The sequence below is a fragment of the Monodelphis domestica genome, chromosome 4 (genome assembly GCF_027887165.1).
Source record: "Monodelphis domestica isolate mMonDom1 chromosome 4, mMonDom1.pri, whole genome shotgun sequence".
Classification (NCBI taxonomy): Eukaryota; Metazoa; Chordata; class Mammalia; order Didelphimorphia; family Didelphidae; genus Monodelphis; species Monodelphis domestica.
Window position 1 is genome coordinate 190,680,190 of NC_077230.1, and position 19,028 is coordinate 190,699,217.

Consider the following 19,028-nt stretch of genomic DNA (forward strand, 5'->3'; position numbering starts at 1 on the left):
AAAGAAAGCAGAGTAGAGTGATGAGGGCTTTGTGGTTAATGACTTGCCCAGCATTGCACAGTGTTAAGTTTAAAATTCTCTAGAGACTGTATATTAATTTATAATTATTTATTAATAAAACTTAGAGAAAGAGAAAAAGAAATCACATGGTCACCTGACCACACCTAATTAGTCTCCATTTGTCACCCTGTTAGTCTAAGGGGCTGCTGCCAAGCATGAGTCTCCAGCCCTTGCACACAGAAAGCCCCATGGCCAAAAAAGAGACCAGGCATCTTCCATGCCCTTTCTGATGAATCCAGTTTTTGCCACAACTCCAGGGACTCTCTGGTTGGACAGACTTAACCTCAGTCTGAGTCCAAACCCTGTCTCTTTGACATGCTACTAGTAACTGGAGGACTTAAGCCAGTCCCTTCTAAGCAGCCAGGTAAGCCACAAGATGCCCACTCAAATGGTGGAACTGACATTAACCAAAAATGCATTTTCAAATGGAATTAAGGATACAATCTATGTTGATTGTGAAAACATAACACCTAAGGAAGTGTCTGAGGTCAATTTTGAACCCAGGTCGTCCCAACTACAGGTCTGGTGCTTTATCCACTGTGCAACCTAGCTGCCCCTCAGGACCCACTTTTATCTGTTACTCTGTTCCACTGAGTAATGATTCCTATTTTAGTACCACTAATCTCTTATGATTAAAATACTTTTTATTATTATATATCTTTGACTTAGAGGTGAACCAATGACAGAACAAATGGGAGGAGGTGGAAGGATGCCATGTAAGTCAATGATTTGAGTAGTGGAAATACCAACCTATCCCCCTCACAGCCTGAAAAGTAAAACCACCCACAAGGGGGCAAAGCCGAGGGGACTTGGATAGTCAATTGCTCTGAGAGCAGAAAGGAACATGGGGAACTGGGCAGTTACTCTAGAGAGCCTTTGGTGTTAGGTGAGACATGCGCCAGATGAAGTCAAATGCCTAACTAACAAACTTATGTTTAAATTCTACCTTCCAAACAGGATCAGGCTCTGATCATAGCAACACCTCAAGTGTCAAGAGTTTCTATTACATTCTGCCTGAGATGACCATAATCCTCCCTAGGGAAATTGCCAGTAATTAGCAGCAGCTCTAGAAGACCAAGCATTTAGGATAGGGACTATCCAGGTCTGTCCTTGTTGGAGCACTCATCAAGTATAAAGCTAATAAGGATTATCCTAGGTGCAGAATGGTAGGCAATACTTCCAGGAATAACTAAGTTCCTAGCTGGGAAACTAATTTCCTACTGCAATGGAAGGAACTTCTACAGGGTGAAACTAACCCAGAGCAGAAAGACTTCTCTCTCTAACAAATTCAAGAAAAGGTTCCATCTCTTGTCACAAATTCAGCTGAAAGAAGCAGGCATAGCCATGTCCTTTTGCTGACACAGAAGGATAGCAAATTATGAATCAAGAAAAAGTGAAGATGTAGATCGTTTACTTGCTGAAACTCAGCTGTTTCCAATCTCTCCGAGGGACCTGGAGGTATATTGGATAGAACTCTGGACCTGGAGTCCGGAAGACCTGAGTTGAAATCCAGCTTCAGATTAATCCAGCTTACTAGCTGTGTGAACCTGGACAAGTCATTTAACCTGTGTCTGCCTCAGTTTGCTCAACTGTAAAACTGGAATAATAAAAGCATCTATCTTCCATGGTTGTTGTGAGAATCAAGTGAGATAATATTTGTATATGCCTGGCAAGTATATAGAGCAACTTTGTACTCTAAATTGAGAAAACGGCAAAGACAGGTTAATGTTTTGTGGTTCTCTGTTGTCTGTCTGTCTTATCTCCCGCTCCTGAGAAAACTTTGTGTTTATGCTGGAGAACTTCCTCTATATCTGGGTGAACATCTTGGGTAAGACGAGGATTTTTCCGAATCTGATTTCTTTCACCTTATTTTCACAGGCAAATAATGAAGGGATTTCTTAGTGTGATTGTCATTTTATGGCTACTGCATTGTCCTGACCATTCTTACTGTTCCAAATTCATAGTGAAATTTAAGGCATAAAGTCAAGGTTGAAGAAGGGCCTGAGTTGGTGAGGCTCAGGTCTGACATAAACCTTGAGTAGTCAGCAGGGATCTCTATCACTAATGATATAAAGCGACGTAAGGCTCAGGTACTGAGTAATCAGTAATCTTCATTAGGAGATCTAGGTCAGTCTGTTCCAGAATAGGGTATGCCAGAGAGGTTTGATGTCTCTGGCATATTTTGGCTAGTTGGAAAATAAATTCCAGGAAGGTCTGGTCTAACTAAATCTATACTTGTTGAGCTTCAGAATTTAAATGGCCACTATGTAGTAGCTTTTATCATGAAGCTTTATAAAGTCTAAAAGACAGAAGAGGTTCAGATCCCAAAATATATTGATTTATTAGTTTATATGGACAAACTTTGAAGTGCATATCTTACATCAAAGTGCAAAAGAAATTTATGAAAAATCTCTAGAAAATCTTCAAGCTGATGACTTTTCAAGAAAACAGGATGAGTGAAGAAAAAGAAAAATAGCAAATAATACACAACAAAATGGAGTCAGTTTTGATCTTCATAAAATCAACTTTCAACACTACTAACCTACTAGTTTTATGATCTTGGGCTTAACCACCCTGGCAACCAGTTTCCTTCTTTGCAAAAATGAAAGAAAGACTTCAACCCCAATGATCACTAAATATCCTTCCATTTCTAAAATCCCTGTATTGCCAATTCAGGAACTAGAAGAAAGGGAGATATCCTTTCTTTCTGTGTGCTAGGAGAATAGGATTTCCTATTAGAGATCTTGTGAAATTTGGCACCTTTGAACAATAGGAATAAGTCAATCTAGTGTTCTCAGGTTGCTATGGGAATAAATCTGTGATGAGAAAGGGCTCCAGACTTTGCTAATTTAGGGGATCTGAGATGTGTCCATTTGATGCTTTCAATCCGCCTGGTGAAAATAAGAAGCTTTCAGACTTTGAGAGGCCCCACTTGTAGATAAGTAAGAGAGATGATGAAATGTAAAGGTGTACCCTTTTCAGTCTTTGAGTAGCTAAATTTGCATTTGAAAAGGTTAGAAATTTAACTAAGCTTTTGGCAGAAACTAGTCTTTGCCACTCAATCATGTGGACTAACATGAGAGTTTTAAAATCAGTTAACTAGGTGCAGTGGTGAGTTTCAGAGGGCCTCTTTCCAAGAAAAACTAGGGTAAGGGAGATTATTTCTTGTTTTCCCCCTAACTGGTAATGGCAACTTGCAGCAGAAATACATGGTAATATCTAGTGAGGTTGAGTTTAGTTATGGAGTTGAATAGAACTGAATCAAGAAAGGAATTGAGAGTCTTACCCCAGAGCTAAAATCCTGCTCGGGAGATTGAAGATGAGACACATCTGGGGAGCTAAAATGTCAGAGTAAGAAACAATATGAACTTGCCCAAGCCCTAAATACAAAAAAATAATAATAATAAATCTCAAAACAAAGGAAAGTAGAAGGGACAAATGAGAAAGGAAAATAGCCAGCAAGAGCAGCATTAGGGAGACCTACAAAGCTTAAACCAATCCAATGCCTTTCCAGGAAGCCTGGGGTAATGAACCAGAAGAGCAGGGACCACCCCAGCCCAAGAGACAAAAAGGGAATTGGCAGCACAAGGGGTGGAATCTAGATGAACAAAAGAGCTACAAGCTTCCAGGCACCAAACCATCCAGGCCACACCTCAAAATGCACACTATGGGACCCAAAAGCAGCCAGGCCTACTTCAAGCACCAGATAAGACTTTACTGAAATTATAGCAGTGCTCCCTGAACTGCAGGGGCAAAGAACTTCAACAGATAGGTAAGGCAACAACAATGACAACAATACCACACACACACACACACACACATACACACACACACACACACACAAAACCTAAAAAATGAACAAACAACAAAGAATCAACATGACTTAGAATATTATTTTTAGTCACAGGGAAGACCAAAATATCTTCAGAAGAGGACAACAATGCCAAAAGGAAACATATGAAGTCTCAAAGGAAAGTGTGAAAGGGTATGAATCCCCAAAAGAACCCCTGGAAAAATCTGAAAAGAAGTTTAAAAAAATCAAATAATAAGAGAATTTATAGAAAAAAGTCAACAGTTGGGGTTTAGGGTGTAATCCACTGAAGAAAATAACTCCCTAAAGACTAGAATGGGCAAATGGGGATGGGAACTCCTCCTCTACAAAAAAAAAAACACCCTAAAAGGAAACAACTTCTTAAAGAGTGGAATTGGAGACAAAGCAAGATGGCAGAGTAGAAGCACAGAAAGCTGGAATCACTCTCAGAATCCTCTCCAACCAACCATAAAATAATACCTCAAAACAAATACTGAAGTGGCAGAACCAACAAGGGGATAGAGTAAAGCAATTTTCCTGCAGAAAACCACTTGAAAGGTAGGTAGAGAAGATCTATTTCACTGGAATGAGAAGGGAGTGCAGCTGGCCACAAAGCCCCAAAGAGTACTGGGACAAGCCAATAGCAAGCCACCCACCCCCTACCTATTCTCCAGGTTCTGAACCTAGGCTCAAGCCAACTTCAAGACCCCAAGACCCTTCATAAACCAAAAGCAGAGAACCCCACACTCACACCTTGAAATTCTAAGTCTTTAGAAAGTATATACATCAGTTGAGAAACAGTTAAATAAATTGTGGTACATGAATCTAATGGTGTCATATCATGGTATAAGACATCATGAATGAGATGTATTCAAAGCATGCAAAGATCTATATGAACAGTGCAAAGTGAAGGAAGTAGAGCCAGGTCATAGCATAATACAAAAATATATATGGCAAGTGTTCTACATCTCTTATAATCAGAGAGAGGCAAATCAAAACAACTCTGAGGTATCACCTCACACCTAGCAGATTGGCTAACATAACAGCTATGGAAAGTAATGAATGCTGGAGGAGATGTGGCAAAGTTGGGGACACTAATTCATTGCTGGTGGAGTTGTGAATTGATCCAACCATTCTGGAGGGCAATTTGGAACTATGCCCAAAGGGAGATAAAAGAATGTCTGCCCTTTGATCCAGCCATAGCACTGCTGGGCTTGTACCCCAAAGAGATAATAAGGAAAAAGACTTGTACAAGAATATTCATAGCTGCACTCTTTGTGGTGGCCAAAAATTGGAAAATGAGGGGATGCCCTTCAATTGGGGAATGGCTGAACAAATTGTGGTATATGTTGGTGAGGAATACTATTGTACTAAAAGGAATAATAAAGTGGAAGAATTCCTTGGGGATTGGAACAACCTCCAGGAAGTGATGCAGCGCGAAAGGAGCAGAACCAGGAAAACATTATACACAGAGACTGATACATTGTGGTACAATCAAAGGTAATGGACTTCTCCATTAGTGGCAATGCAATGTCCCTGAACAATCTGCAGGGATCTAAAAAACACTATCCACAAGCAGAGGATAAACTGTTGGAGTAAAAACACCAATGAAAAGCAACTGCTTGACTACAGGGGTGGAGGGGATATGACTGAGGAGAGACTCTAAATGAACACTCTAATGCAAATACCAACAACATGGAAATGGGTTTGAATCAAGAACACATGTGATACCCAATGGAATCGCGCGTGTGGGCTATGGGAGAGGTGGTGGGAGGGGGGTGAGGGAAGAAAAGAAAATGATCTTTGTTTCCAATGAATAGTGTTTGGAAATGACCAAATAAAAATTAAAAAAAAATATATATATATATATGGCAAGAATAACCACCCACACACAAAATCAAAAGTTAACAGCAAAATTACAAAGAACATGAATGACAAGAAAGAAGAGAAATGAGAACATTCTGCCAATCTATTTCTTCATGGAAGTGGGAGGTCCACAGGTGTTGCATATTGCACATGTTTTTGTATCTTTTTTAATGCATTGATTGGTTGTACTGATTTCTTCCTCTTCTTTTTTCCTTTATTTTTTCCCCTCTGAAAAATACTATTTGTTTTATAGGATGGTAGAGAAAGAGGGTTAGATATTAGGGGAAACTATGATGATGTAAAAAAAGTCTTCAATAAAAACTCCTTTTCTTAAAAAAGAAAGTATATAGTCATAACCTTTGGGCAGGATTTTAGCTCAGTCAGAAACTAGTGATAGTGAAGGACCAGGACAATCATTGATGCCACAAATTTATCCAGGAGCTGTGAAGATAACTTTAAATCATGGGATACAATGATCAATCTTGAAGTCATCATTAAACTTTCACTCTCCTTCATTCCCTAAATTCAATTGGTTTCCAGGTTCTGTCAAATCTATTTCCTACAACATGTCTTGCATCCTTCCCCTTCTTGGCACTTACAGAAAGGGTGAACCATAGTCCATTCTTATTACCTTCTACCTGAACTACTATAAAACTACTCTGAATTGGGTTTCATTATTTTAATCCTCTTTCCTTCAAGCCATTCTCAACTTAGCTGACAAATTGATATTCCTAAAACATAAATGTGATCATGTCATCTCCCTATTCAAATATTGTTCATTGGCTCCTTACTGTTCCTATAATAGAAATTCTTCAGCCTGGTGTTGAAACTCCTCTACATCTACTTTTCCAATGTTTCTTCATATTACTCCTCTTAATACATTATTTGTTTCAGTCAAACTGATACAGTACTTGTCATCTGCACTTGCTGTCTTGCACAAGTGTTCCCCTATGCCCTTCCTTACCTTTACCCCTTAGAATCAGTAGTCTCCTTCAAAGCTTACATGCCACCTCCTACAAGAAGCCTTTCCTGATCCTTTACTCTTCATTTCCCAGCCATTTAATAGTCTCCCTTTTGAAATTCCTTACAGATTCATTATATCCCAAGCATCAACCAACAAGCATAGTGCCCTGCAGATAATAGATATTTAATAAATGTTTTTTAAATAAGTTTATTTAAACTAATTTAATAATTTTATTTGAAATAAATGAAGTTATTTATATGAATATTTTAAGGAACTCAAAAAGCAGTGGAGAGATGGTAGGGATAAGCAAGTTGCAGCTTATTCCTAGCAAAAAGGCATAAAAGAATGGAAGCTTTGTATGCCCAGCGAGGTGGTTCAGTGGATTGAGAATCAGGACTAGCGTTGGAAGGTCCTGGGTTCAAAGTTGGGCTCAGACACTTACTAGCTATTTGTCACCTACCCCCCATTGCCTAGCCCTTACTGTTCTTCTACCTTGGAACCAAAACTTAGTATTGATTCCAAGATAAAGGTAAGGGTTTTTAAAATATATGCATGCCTAGAAAGAAAGATGTACTGGTCCCATATAAGAAATGAGAGATAACAAATGGTGCAATATGGATACCAAAGAACAGAGGAAAACATCTACAATGTCATATAAATCTCCTGTAGAAGATTTGTGGAAAAATATGAAGAAAAACCAAATATGTAGAGAAGGTATAGAAGGGTTACTACCTACTACATTAATAGAGGCATTCATTCTCACCAGTAAAGTTACAAATCATTCAAAGAATTAAAGTGACTTCAATAAAACATCTTACGAAAAACACTGACTTTTCCTTTAACAACAAAAATAAATTCAAAAACATACAACCTTGACAAGTTTAATTTTAAATCTAACATAAACATTTGTAGTCACCTTGGCTTTGACTTTGACAGTTTCTATAAGCTTAATTCATCACAGGAAGACAATCTTAGTCTATGCTGAATAAAATTTAATCATTGAAAATTACAAAGAAAAAAGTTAATGAGTTCAAAATCTGTCATAAAGTCTGCATCACAAGCTCAAAACAGATGTGAAGTATCATTGTTCCTTTTGAAATTACCCTAAGAAATGACTAAATCAAGATTTCTTTTATGTTTCAAAATCCTTGAGCATATGTCTTCTCCTCCCTAAAAAACCTGTCATATAGTTTCCTCCTCATTCATGCCAGATGACTGGGAAAATGGAGAATTTTTGTTGTTGTTCAGCTGTTCTTTAGTCATGTCTAACTCTTTTTTACCCCATTTGGGGTTTTCTTGGCAAAGATCCTAACGCAATTTACTATTTCTTTCTCCGGCTCATTTTAAAGATTAGGAAACTGAGGTAAACAAGGTTTAGTGTCTTGCCCAGGGTCGAATAGCTAGTAAGTGTCTGAAGTTGGATTTGAATTCAGAAAATGAGTCTTCCTGACTCCATTCCTGACATATTGTATCTACTGGGCCACATAGATACCTCCTATCAAATATATATATAAAACACTTTGCAACCTGAAGATACCCATAAATGCCAAATACCAAAAATAGTGAGCTATTATTATTACTATTACATTTTGGCAATATTTCGGTTCTGTTCTTGAGTATGAGTGTCGATGAAGGTACAACAGACTTCAATTCAGATATTAACAAATCAATCCTAGCCACAGTCCAAAGAACACAGAAAAAGATATTTAGTTCTAGATCCATTGTGGAGATAAAAGTCTAGGACAGATTCAGGGCATTAGTCAAATAGAGAAACAGAGACTTAAAAATGACCAAAATTCAGATTGGTCCAAGGCTCCTTATGACCAAGGAGAACCTGGAGTCAGATTAGACTAGACAAAAACAAAACTATTCAGTAGTTTGAGGTGGCCAAATATAGTGATAATAATGGAAGGGATTTGAAGGGAAAACAAAATGGTTTTAAAATATCTCCCTCTCTAAGTCCAAAAGATTCGCCACTGTAATAATAATGATAATAACAAAAACAATAGTAATAATCACAGACTTTTAGGTAGTGTTTTAAGGTTTTATGCAATACATATTATTGGACAGCTCAGGCAATCTAACAAAATCAAGTGTTTTGTTTTTCTTTTTTGAAAGTTTAATTTTTATTCTCAACATAAACTCAAAATGGTACAGATACTTGCACATTCAAGGTAGAACATAAAACAGTTTGTACATGAAACTGAAGGTGTCTATTATATCTAGTTTGGTTTTTAAAGTATTTACTAAGATCAATTGTACCTTTTCAAAGCTAAACTGTTCAGTTTGCCTTCTATTCTTTCCGTTTTTTTATGAAGATGCCTCAATCACCCTTTCTTTTTTTAATTTTCTATCCTTACCCTTCTTATTCACTAAGTTATTCAATTAATTGATAAATATTTATTAAGTAACTACTATAGGGCAGCTAGGTGATACAGTGTATAGAGTGCTGGCCTGGGGTCAGAAAGATTCATCCTATTAACTTTAAATCTGGCCCCAGATGCCTATTAGCTGTGTGACCCTAGGCAAATCACTTAACCTGTTTGCCTCTGTTTCCTCATCTGCAAAAAAAAAAAAAAATTATATATATATATTTAGGAAAGTAAATATCAAACCATTCAAATATATTTGCAAAGAAAACCCCAAATGAGGTCATGAAGAATCAGACATGACTGGAAAACAATGAAACAAGAATAACATATACTAAGCACTATGCCAAGTAGTAGAGATAGAAAGAGAATGAAGAGCTCATCGTATAATGGAGGAGATAATATGCAAATGACTGACTACATGCAAATAAGTTTTATATGCAGGATAAATTGGAACTATTCAAAAAAGGGAAGAAGACACTGGCAAAAAGGGGGATTCAGAGAAGTTTTGTATAAAAGGTGAGCCTTTAGGTGAGGCTTGAAAGAAGCCACTTCAATCCCATAATTAAAAAGGAAAGAGAAAAGAAACAGAAATAGAAGTAGAAAAAAGCAAAGCTCTTATCAACAAAAAGTGTATGCTATGGGCAGAACTGTGAACTGATACAACTATTCTGGAGAGCAATAGGGAACCTCACTCAAAGGGGCATAAAACTATGCATACCCTTTGATCCAGGAAAACCACTAATGAGTCTGTATCCTAAAGAGATCAGAGATAAGATAAGGAGAAAGTATCTATCAGCACCAAAATATTAGCAACTCTTTTTGTCATGGCAAAGAATTTTTTAAAATGAGTGGTTGTCCATCATTTGGGGGATGGATGAACAAGCTGTGGTATATGGTTATAATGGAATATTGTTGAACCTTAAGAAATGAAAAACAGGATGAGTTCAGAAAAACTTGGAAATATTTATATGAACTGATGCAAAGTGAAGTTTTTGAGTAGAATCAAGAGAACAGTATATATGGTAACAGAAACATTATACAATGGTCAACTATGAAGGACTAAACCATTATCAATAAAAACAAGTTTCCATGATAACCACAAGGGTTATAACTCCAGCCAAACAAGGAACTGTTGGAGTCTGATTGCTGATCAAAACATGCCATCTTCTACTTTATTTCTTTCATGAATTTTAATTATAGATATGATATGTCTTCTATAACAACATGAGCAACATGGAAATATGCACTGAATTAAGGCATGGATATAACCTATATACTATTTAGTGCCTCAGGGAGGGCAGAGAAAAGAGAGGGGAAAATCTGAATCCAAAAATTTTAGGAAATAATTGTCAAAAATTATTCCTGTATGTAACTAAAAATGAATGAATTTTAATGTGCCTAGCTAATGAAAAGAAATTCCCACTTTTCCTGAAAATATGTCTTCTGTTCCTTGAGTCCATTAACTCACTCTCAGCAGGTAGATAGCATTATTGTTTCTCAGGCATCGTGACTAGACATTGCATTGATGAGAATTCTCAAGTCTTTCACATTTGTTTTATGTCATTATTGTAGAAATTATTCTTCTGGTTCTATTTATGTCCCTTGCTAGCAATTCATAACAGGTCTTCCATGGTTTCTCTGAAACCATCAATTTCATCAATCATTATGTTGCAACAATACTCCATTATATCTACATATGTTCACTTGATTCACCTTATCCCAATTGAGAAGCACCTCCCTTCGTTTTTAGACTTTTACTACTACAAAAAGAGCTGTTTTAAATATTTTTGCATGTAAATGTCCTTTTCTTCTTTGATTGATCTCGAGTTATATGGTTAGTAGTGCTCTCACTAGGACAGAGAGTATGTATCATTTAGTAATTTTTAGGGCATAATTTCAGACTGGTTAGAACAATTGCTGGTTCCTATTTTCCTCTAGCCCTTCCAATATTGTCATTTTCCTTTTTTTGGCCAACTTTGCCATTTTTATAGATGTGAGATGGAACTTCAAAATTGCTTTCATTTGCATTTCTATGGTTATTAGTGATCTGGCGGGTTTTTATATGGTTTTCACTTTTTATCAGCTGTAGCAATCTGAGGAGTATAATGTGGAAACCTCAGGGTTGCTTTAAATTGAATTTTTCTAATGAGAAAATCAAATATTGATTTAGTATTTTATATTTTACTCCATTCTGTAATTGAGTCTATTCTGTAACTTCTTGAGTCGTGTTTCTTTGTCTCTGAATTAAGTTCAGAAGTTCATGAGTCCAGAAGTTCAGTTTTCCTTCAGTTGAGCTGTTTAAAAGTTGTTTTTCACTTTAATTGAAAGAAAACATATCTCTGTACCACTAGCTGCCCTTGTATAAGCAGGAGAAATCTCTTATCCTTTAAGGGTGCAAATAGATGCCAGCAAGTCTGGTCTGTTACGTCTGCAACTCTGACTGTCCTTCAAGAAAGACTGGTCTAGTATCACTGTGACACTATTATTTTCCATCTGGGATGCTCTCTGATCTTTTTTTCTTTTGTACTTCCCAAAACTACACCCTAATTCCTGGTCTTTTTGGCTTACTGAGAAACCCAGAGACCTTATTTATTGGTAACTGCTCACCAGCTACCACTGTTTACCAAAAAAAATTGATTATGCCCAGAACTTTCTGCCTCAGTTTATCTTATTTTCAATTTTGATACATTGATTTGGAGTATTTTTCATATTTTTATTAATTTATTTGAAAACTATCCATTAATAACTTTTGAAAATTTATCACTGGGAATGCTTTTTTTCCATACAATGAATTCATTTTATATATTATCTTGGATATGAGACCTTTATCAGAGAAACTTGCTGCAAATATTTTCCCAGTTATGTTTCCCTTCTCATTTTAAATGCAAACACTTTAAAATTTTATATAACTAAAATTGTCCACTTTATCTGATCCTTTCTTTTGTCACAAACTTATCCCCTATCCATAGATCTGAAAAGTAATTTCATCCTTACTCCTCTAATTTGTTTATATCATCCTTTATTTCTTAATGATGTACTCATTTAAAGCTTTTTTTGGTACAGAGTGTGAGGTGCTGGTCTATTCCCAATTTCTTCCAGACTGCTTTGCAGTTTTCCCAGCAGTTTTATTAAAGATAAGTCCTTACCCTTATAACTGGGATCTTTGGGTATATGGAACAGCAAATACTAGGTTAATTTATTTCTGTATGTTGTAACTCTAATCTATTCCACTAATCAACATCTCTATTTTTTAACCAGTACTAAATAGTTTCATAAATACTTCATAGAATATTTTGAGATCTAATGCTAGTCCCCTTCTTTCTTATTTTTTCATTATTTTCCTTGAGATTCTTGGTCTTCTTATTGCTTTTCCTGGTTGTTTTTTCTTTTAGCCATATGTTTAGTTGGTTTGTTCTTTTACTCTTTTGTTTATTAAAACATTTCAAGATCTAAATTTTACCTTAGGAGCTGCTTTAGCTGAGTCTCATAAATTTTTGTATGTTGTCTCATTACTGTCATTTCTTTAATAGAATTGTCTATCATTCCTATGATTTTTTCTTTGATTTACTAAATCTTCAGTATTAAGTTAGTCTCCAACTAATTTTTAATTCTTTCTTCAAAGGTTCCTTATTAAATATAATTTTATTACATAGTGGTTGGTAATATATGCATTTCATATTTCTGCTTTTCTTTCTGCATTTGTTCATGAGGTTTTTATTCCCACTCTCAGACTAGTTTTTGTAAAGATTCCTCGAAATGCTGAAAAACATGTATGGTCTTTTTTGTTCCCATTCAGTTATCACCAGAGAGCTATCATCTCTAATTTTTCTATTCTGTTATTAACTCATTGCTATTTTTCCTCACTAGCTCATATACTTTGTATTTCATGTCATTTCTTCCAAATACTTTTGTAATTCATGTAGACAAGATATTCCATTTTCTGAGTCTCTATTTGATTTGTTATGGATTTACTTTTTTCTTTTGGGTTTACCTCCTGCTTTTCTCATAAGATATTTCTTTATTGTGTTAGTCATTTTTTTTTGTTTACTCATATCTGCAGTTTCAGGTTCTTGTTTAGTAGCTCATATTTGGGTCAATTCCTGTACTACAGGATGGTGTGGGTAGGCACTATTTGATCTGAAATTTGGCATCTTAGAGTTTGTCTAGTTTTGCCCCTTACTGTGTATCCAGCTAAAGCTGAATGGATCCAGATCTGTCACTGTTTTCTCCTAAAGATCCAGACCTGTGTCCTTTTGTGGGCCTTGGCTGCACTTTACTTCACCTTCCATCTATCCTAGCTTATCTCCACTCTAGGATCCTAGCAGTCTTTTTGGGAAATCCTGGACTAGATAAAGGAATTTATAGCTAATTAATTTTCTTTGGGTTATTTATCATAATTTCTTCTGGTGCATTTTTAGAATTTAGTGGGCTATCTGTGAGGGAACTGGGATACTGTAGCCCCTAACATGGCACTTATAAGTGCCTATTATATAGAAAGCACTATACTCTATCCTAGCACATTTGCTTGCTTAATATACTATTTTAATATCACAAATCTCCTCATGTGTAAACATGTTGATTATTAAAGCATATGCACATTTAGTTGAAGCTCCCTGTATGACTAAGTGATAGAGAATTATTTGAACCAAATGACATAAAATGTCAGTGGCAGGAGGAATATTGCCTGGTGAAACTGGTGACCAAATAAAAGGTCAGCAACCAAAGTGAAAGGGATGGTGGGAGAGTAGAAAGGTATACTTAGCAATTTCCTACTACATCTGAGTGGGTCTCTATGACTCCAGCATTAGATAATTTTCACATCAGAAGAGCTATCCATGCAATGCAACCCAATGTGCTATAGATTAAATACAGCCTTGAACATTTTACTTTCTATTATTTTTTCCATTTTTATTAATAAGCAGTTGAACATTAGTTAAATTATATAGTTAAATTAAACATTAGTTAAATATCCTTGTAATTAGATTTAGTGAAGGCCCTTCTCTCTCTGAGAATTGTGTTATACAATTCAAGAGATACATTGAATTTATAGTGGAATGAAGGTCAGACTCCTTGCAATTAGCAGTTAGCTGTTTATGAACAACTAGAATTTTCATTGGCATTTCTCACTATTGCATATGCTTTTTATAAAATATATATCTACTATTGACCTTTCTGAGATTTTTCTTAACAAGTTGGGGGATGAGGGAATTTTATTGTAAGGTGATTCCCAAGTAAAAGAGCTTCCAGAAATCTGAGAGCCAGTCCTATCTTATCAAATAAGAGACTCTCCTGTATATGTTGGGCATTTGTATAACTAATTTAGCTTTATAACATATAACGTTATATACAACTGTAATCTTGAGGGCATTTTTGTCTTTATGTGCCCAGTGTCTAGCATGTAAACAAGTACTTTATAAATCTAATTGAATTAAATATCATAGAATGAGAGAAACTCATTTTCCTTTTTTGTATTTTCATACATCTCCATTATGGAAAAAAAAAAACTTTTTTTTTTTTAGTTTCCTCCTTTAAGAAGCCTTCAGGAATAGCAGGGAGGAAGGAATGAGAATATTACTCACTGGTTTAAAGATCTTTAAATGAAGGCTTTGAGATCTACCAATAGACAACCATAATTGGTCCCATGCCTAGAACTTTCTCCCACTTTGCCTGCAGTGGTTTTCTTGGTTTCCTTGGCTTCTTTCAAATCCTAACTAAGGTCCCATCTGCTTCTTTTAGCAGTTCTTAATCTCCCTTTATGTGCCTTCCTTTGATGACCATCTCCATTTTATCTTGGCTATATCTTGTTGGCACATTATCTGTCTCATTTGAATGTAAGATCCTCGAAGACAGACATGTCTTTAAGACTTTCTTTGTATCTCTGGCACTTAGCATTGTGCCTGAAACATAGCAAGTGTTTAATAAATGTTATTGATCAACTGAAAGCAAATAGATAAGCAAGTAAATAAATAAGTAAAAAGCCCCCCAGAATAAATTACATCTATCACTTCACCTATTAGCAATTATTTTCAAATACAGTACTTAAGACTTTTCTTTTTCATTAACCCCTTTCCTTTTTTAGGATTGATGTACCATAACCAAGGGAAAGAATTTGCTTTTCTTTCACCGTTTTTGGCTTCCTCTTTACAGCAGCTGTGCTTGCTTGTTTTCAAATGATTTTATGAATCATCAAATTACTTTCCCATTTTTACACAGTAGAATCCTTAACATGCTTGGAAACGTGGTTTCAGACTCCTTTTATCTAGAACATGCTGTTGATTTGCAAGCAGATCCAAACAACTTTCATGCTGACAGAATTACAAGTCTGTGAACAAATATAAAGCCCATTTTTTAATTTTCAAAAGTATTTGTGACTTCATGAAACCCCTATCAATAAGTGTTACTCCTATTTACAAGGGGAGAAATCCTGAAAGAGAGCTTCAGTAGGAGACAGTTTCAGGGTCATAATGAAAAGGAAGCCCTCCTAACCAGGCCAGCACCCAAGCCACATTTTCCAGCCTGTAATTTAAAATCCATTTTACAAAATTAAACGTTATCAAGTGAACCTCTTACTAACAGCGTTAACAGTCTTTGAAGTCATAAACTTAAAACACACTGCACATTTATTGATTTTATAGTCCCTTTGAAAGAAGCATGTGGGCTCTTACACAATTAAATGAAAATATAACAAAATTTAAAAACTGATCGCCAAATTACTTAACAGCTCAATCTGCCCCCATCACCACCACCATTGCTGACACTAATTACTATAAACCCACTTGAGTTCTGATCCTAAAATAATAATAAAGAGCTTCTACTGTGGATTAGCCATGGAGAGCTATCTGTCTTTGCTTACAGTTCACACTGAAGCATAACAGACCCTGGCAAGCCATGAAGGGAGGGAGGCAAATTTCAAAGGAAAGACCACACCCCACAAATCAGTATTGAGAATATCATAAACAATAGGAGCTAACGGAAATGGAAACAAGACAAAATTCTGCTCCACCAAGTGGTTGTGGTCCCATGACAGCTTAGACGCTTCTGCCCTTCCTCAACCTTGTATACACATACAAGCATTGCTTGGAAATATTTCTAGTTCAGTTCCACCACCACCATGAAGTGAATATTGCAATGTTGCAATAAAATGAACCACATGATTTTGTTTTGTTTTCTCAGTGCATATAAAACTTGTTTGTACCATACTGTAGTCTATTAAGTGTATAATAATATTACATCTAAAAATGCACTTGCCTTAATTGAAAAATACTTCATTGCTAAAATAAATCCCTAACCATCATCTGAGCCTTCAGCCAGTTGTAAAATCTTTTCTGCTGGTGGAGTACCTCACCTCCATACTGCTGACTGCTGACTGATGCAGTGGTAGTTGTTGAAGGTTAGAATTGCTAAGGCAATTTTAGAAAATAATTTAGCAATGAAGTTTCCCATTTCAATTGACTCTTCCTTTCACTTGAACACGTAGAGGCCATTGTAGGGTTATTAATTGGCCTAATTTTAATGTTATTGTGTCTTAAGAATAGAAAGGCAAAAGGAGAAAAAGAGAGAGAAACAGCTGGTCAGTGGAGCAGTCATCAGAACACACACAACAATTTTGATTATGTTCACTGACTTATGTGGATGCAGTTTGTGCATTAAATTTATTAATTTATTAATTAATTAAATAATTAAATATTTTATAATATATAAATATATAAATAAATATAAATAAATAAATATATAAATATAAAAATATAAAATATAAATATATATTATAATAAATTAATTAATTAAATAATTAAAATTATAACATCAGAGATCATTGATAACAGATAACCCTTATGGATATAATAATTATGAAAACATTTGAAACATTGTAAGAATCACCAAAATGTGGCACAGACACATGATATGAATAAACATACTGTTGGAAAAACGGAACCATTAGACTTGCTTGATATGGGGTTGCCACAAACCTTCAATTTTCTTTGAAAAAGCAAAAAACTGCAATATCTTTAAAGTGCAATAAAGCAAAGCATAATAAAATGAGGGATGCCTGAACTTTTTTTTACACCAAGATAATTCAGTTTCCATACAACTTTGAAAAGTGTCCCAAGGGGGCAGTTGGGTATCTCGGTGGATTAAGATCCAGGCCTAGAGACGGGAGGTCTTAGGTTCAAATCTGGCCTCAGACACTTCGCAGATGTGTGACCCTGGGCAAGTCACTTGACCCCCATTGGCTAGCCCTTACCACTCTTCTGCCTTGGAACCATACACAGTATTGATTCCAAGATGGAAGGTAAGGGTTTAAAAAAAAGGGTCTCAAAATCTTTTGGAACATCTTGTACTTGATGAGTACCTACAATAATATTAATTAATAAATACAGCACTTTATATTTCCAAAATACTTTTCAATCATTACTGCATTTAATCCTCATGACAATTCTGTGAGACAGATAATGAAGGTATTTTTATCCCCATTTTACTGATAAGAAAATCAAGACTACCAGAGGTTCAATGACTTTGCCTAGGATTTACAGGGTTAATCACTGTCAGAAGTGGAATATGAAGTGAGGTTATCCTGGCTCCAAAGTCAGTTTTCCATCTATGATAATCTAATGCAATTCACAATTAGAGAGTAACTGGGGTATGTCTAGGCATGACTAATTTGCCTACCATGGATGGGGTAGGTGGCCTACTCTGACTGACTGCCTACATCTTTAAAATGACCAAATGGAGCCAGTAGATCTTTTCCATCTGTCTTATCTGCTACATCCAAAGGGTGAAGATCAAGGTTAGCCCAAAACACGTTTACCAAGAACTGAACTGGTCAAAAGGGAAGGACTTTCCTTTCCTGGCTCCCCCTTTTGCCTCACCTCTTGAGAAATAAGCCTGGGAGTGTTTGTTTCTACACTATGTTGTTGGTCTTCCTCAGTTTCAGGTGCCAGAAGTGATCCCTACAGGACCTGGGAATTCAAGCAAACATGGAGCCAGGGTTGAAGTTGGACAATAGAGCCAGTCAGGGTGCAGGAAACATGAGCCCAAGGGAAATCTCTGGACTTGGAACTGGGACTGTGTTCTATGGGAAATGAAGTAAGCGATGAACTTAATCCCCTTCACCTCCCTAGAGTCTGAGGTGGTATAGGGAAAGGAGGAGAATTGCATTTCTTATATGCTTGGGAAAGCACGTTTATACATTTTTTATTATACCTTTTGAAATAAATGTGTCTATGTAAAAACTGATCTATTAATGGCTAAATGGAACTGGGGTATGATTGAGAAAACATCATTGTTAGGAGGCAGGAGCCATTTGCAGAGAACCTAGAAATCCTTAAAAGGACTAGGGAACCCTGAGGGAAAGGGTAAAATCTGACCCACAGAGTCGTCCAGTGGTAAAGGCTAAAATAGGTTGTGTTATTCCAAGAATAGGGGGAAATAAATCCAACCCTCATGAAGTTCACAATCTGTTAACAAAAATATATACATGCCTTATTCTTTCATGCCACCCTTTAATACCCTTCCATACACATAGAATTCTCTCTTCTCTCATCTATATGCTTTTCTTATCTCCAGTTTTTTTTCTTGTTAGCCACATATTGTAGTCACAGTTTGTAACTCCACTATTGGGCCACCATATTGTAAATGGATGGCCATAATATGAACTAAAAACTATATAGAGCTATACATATGTATACTAGAAAATACTATTACATCAAACACTAGAAAAACTGTTCAAAGTACTGTGTAGAAGGAGGGGAAGGTAATCGGTACATTTTCTATATATAGAAGGAATCATTTTTTATTCCTTAGCAGGGCCATAACTATACAGAACCCCTTGGAGGTAAAGACATATTTTAGAATGCTCAGACCCCAACTGGAAGCTCTCTTTCCTTCTTTTTCTATATCCCATTACCTAAGAAGTTATGAGGCAGATACTAAGTAGAGTTCTAAATCTTCAGCTAGT

At 36.0% G+C, this 19,028-nt stretch overlaps 1 protein-coding gene across 1 annotated transcript in view; it reads right to left on the minus strand.

Annotated features, from left to right (window-relative positions):
- PDE11A (phosphodiesterase 11A) overlaps window positions 1-19,028 on the minus strand; it is a 523,355-nt gene that overhangs the window by 479,037 nt on the left and 25,290 nt on the right. The window lies entirely within an intron of this gene.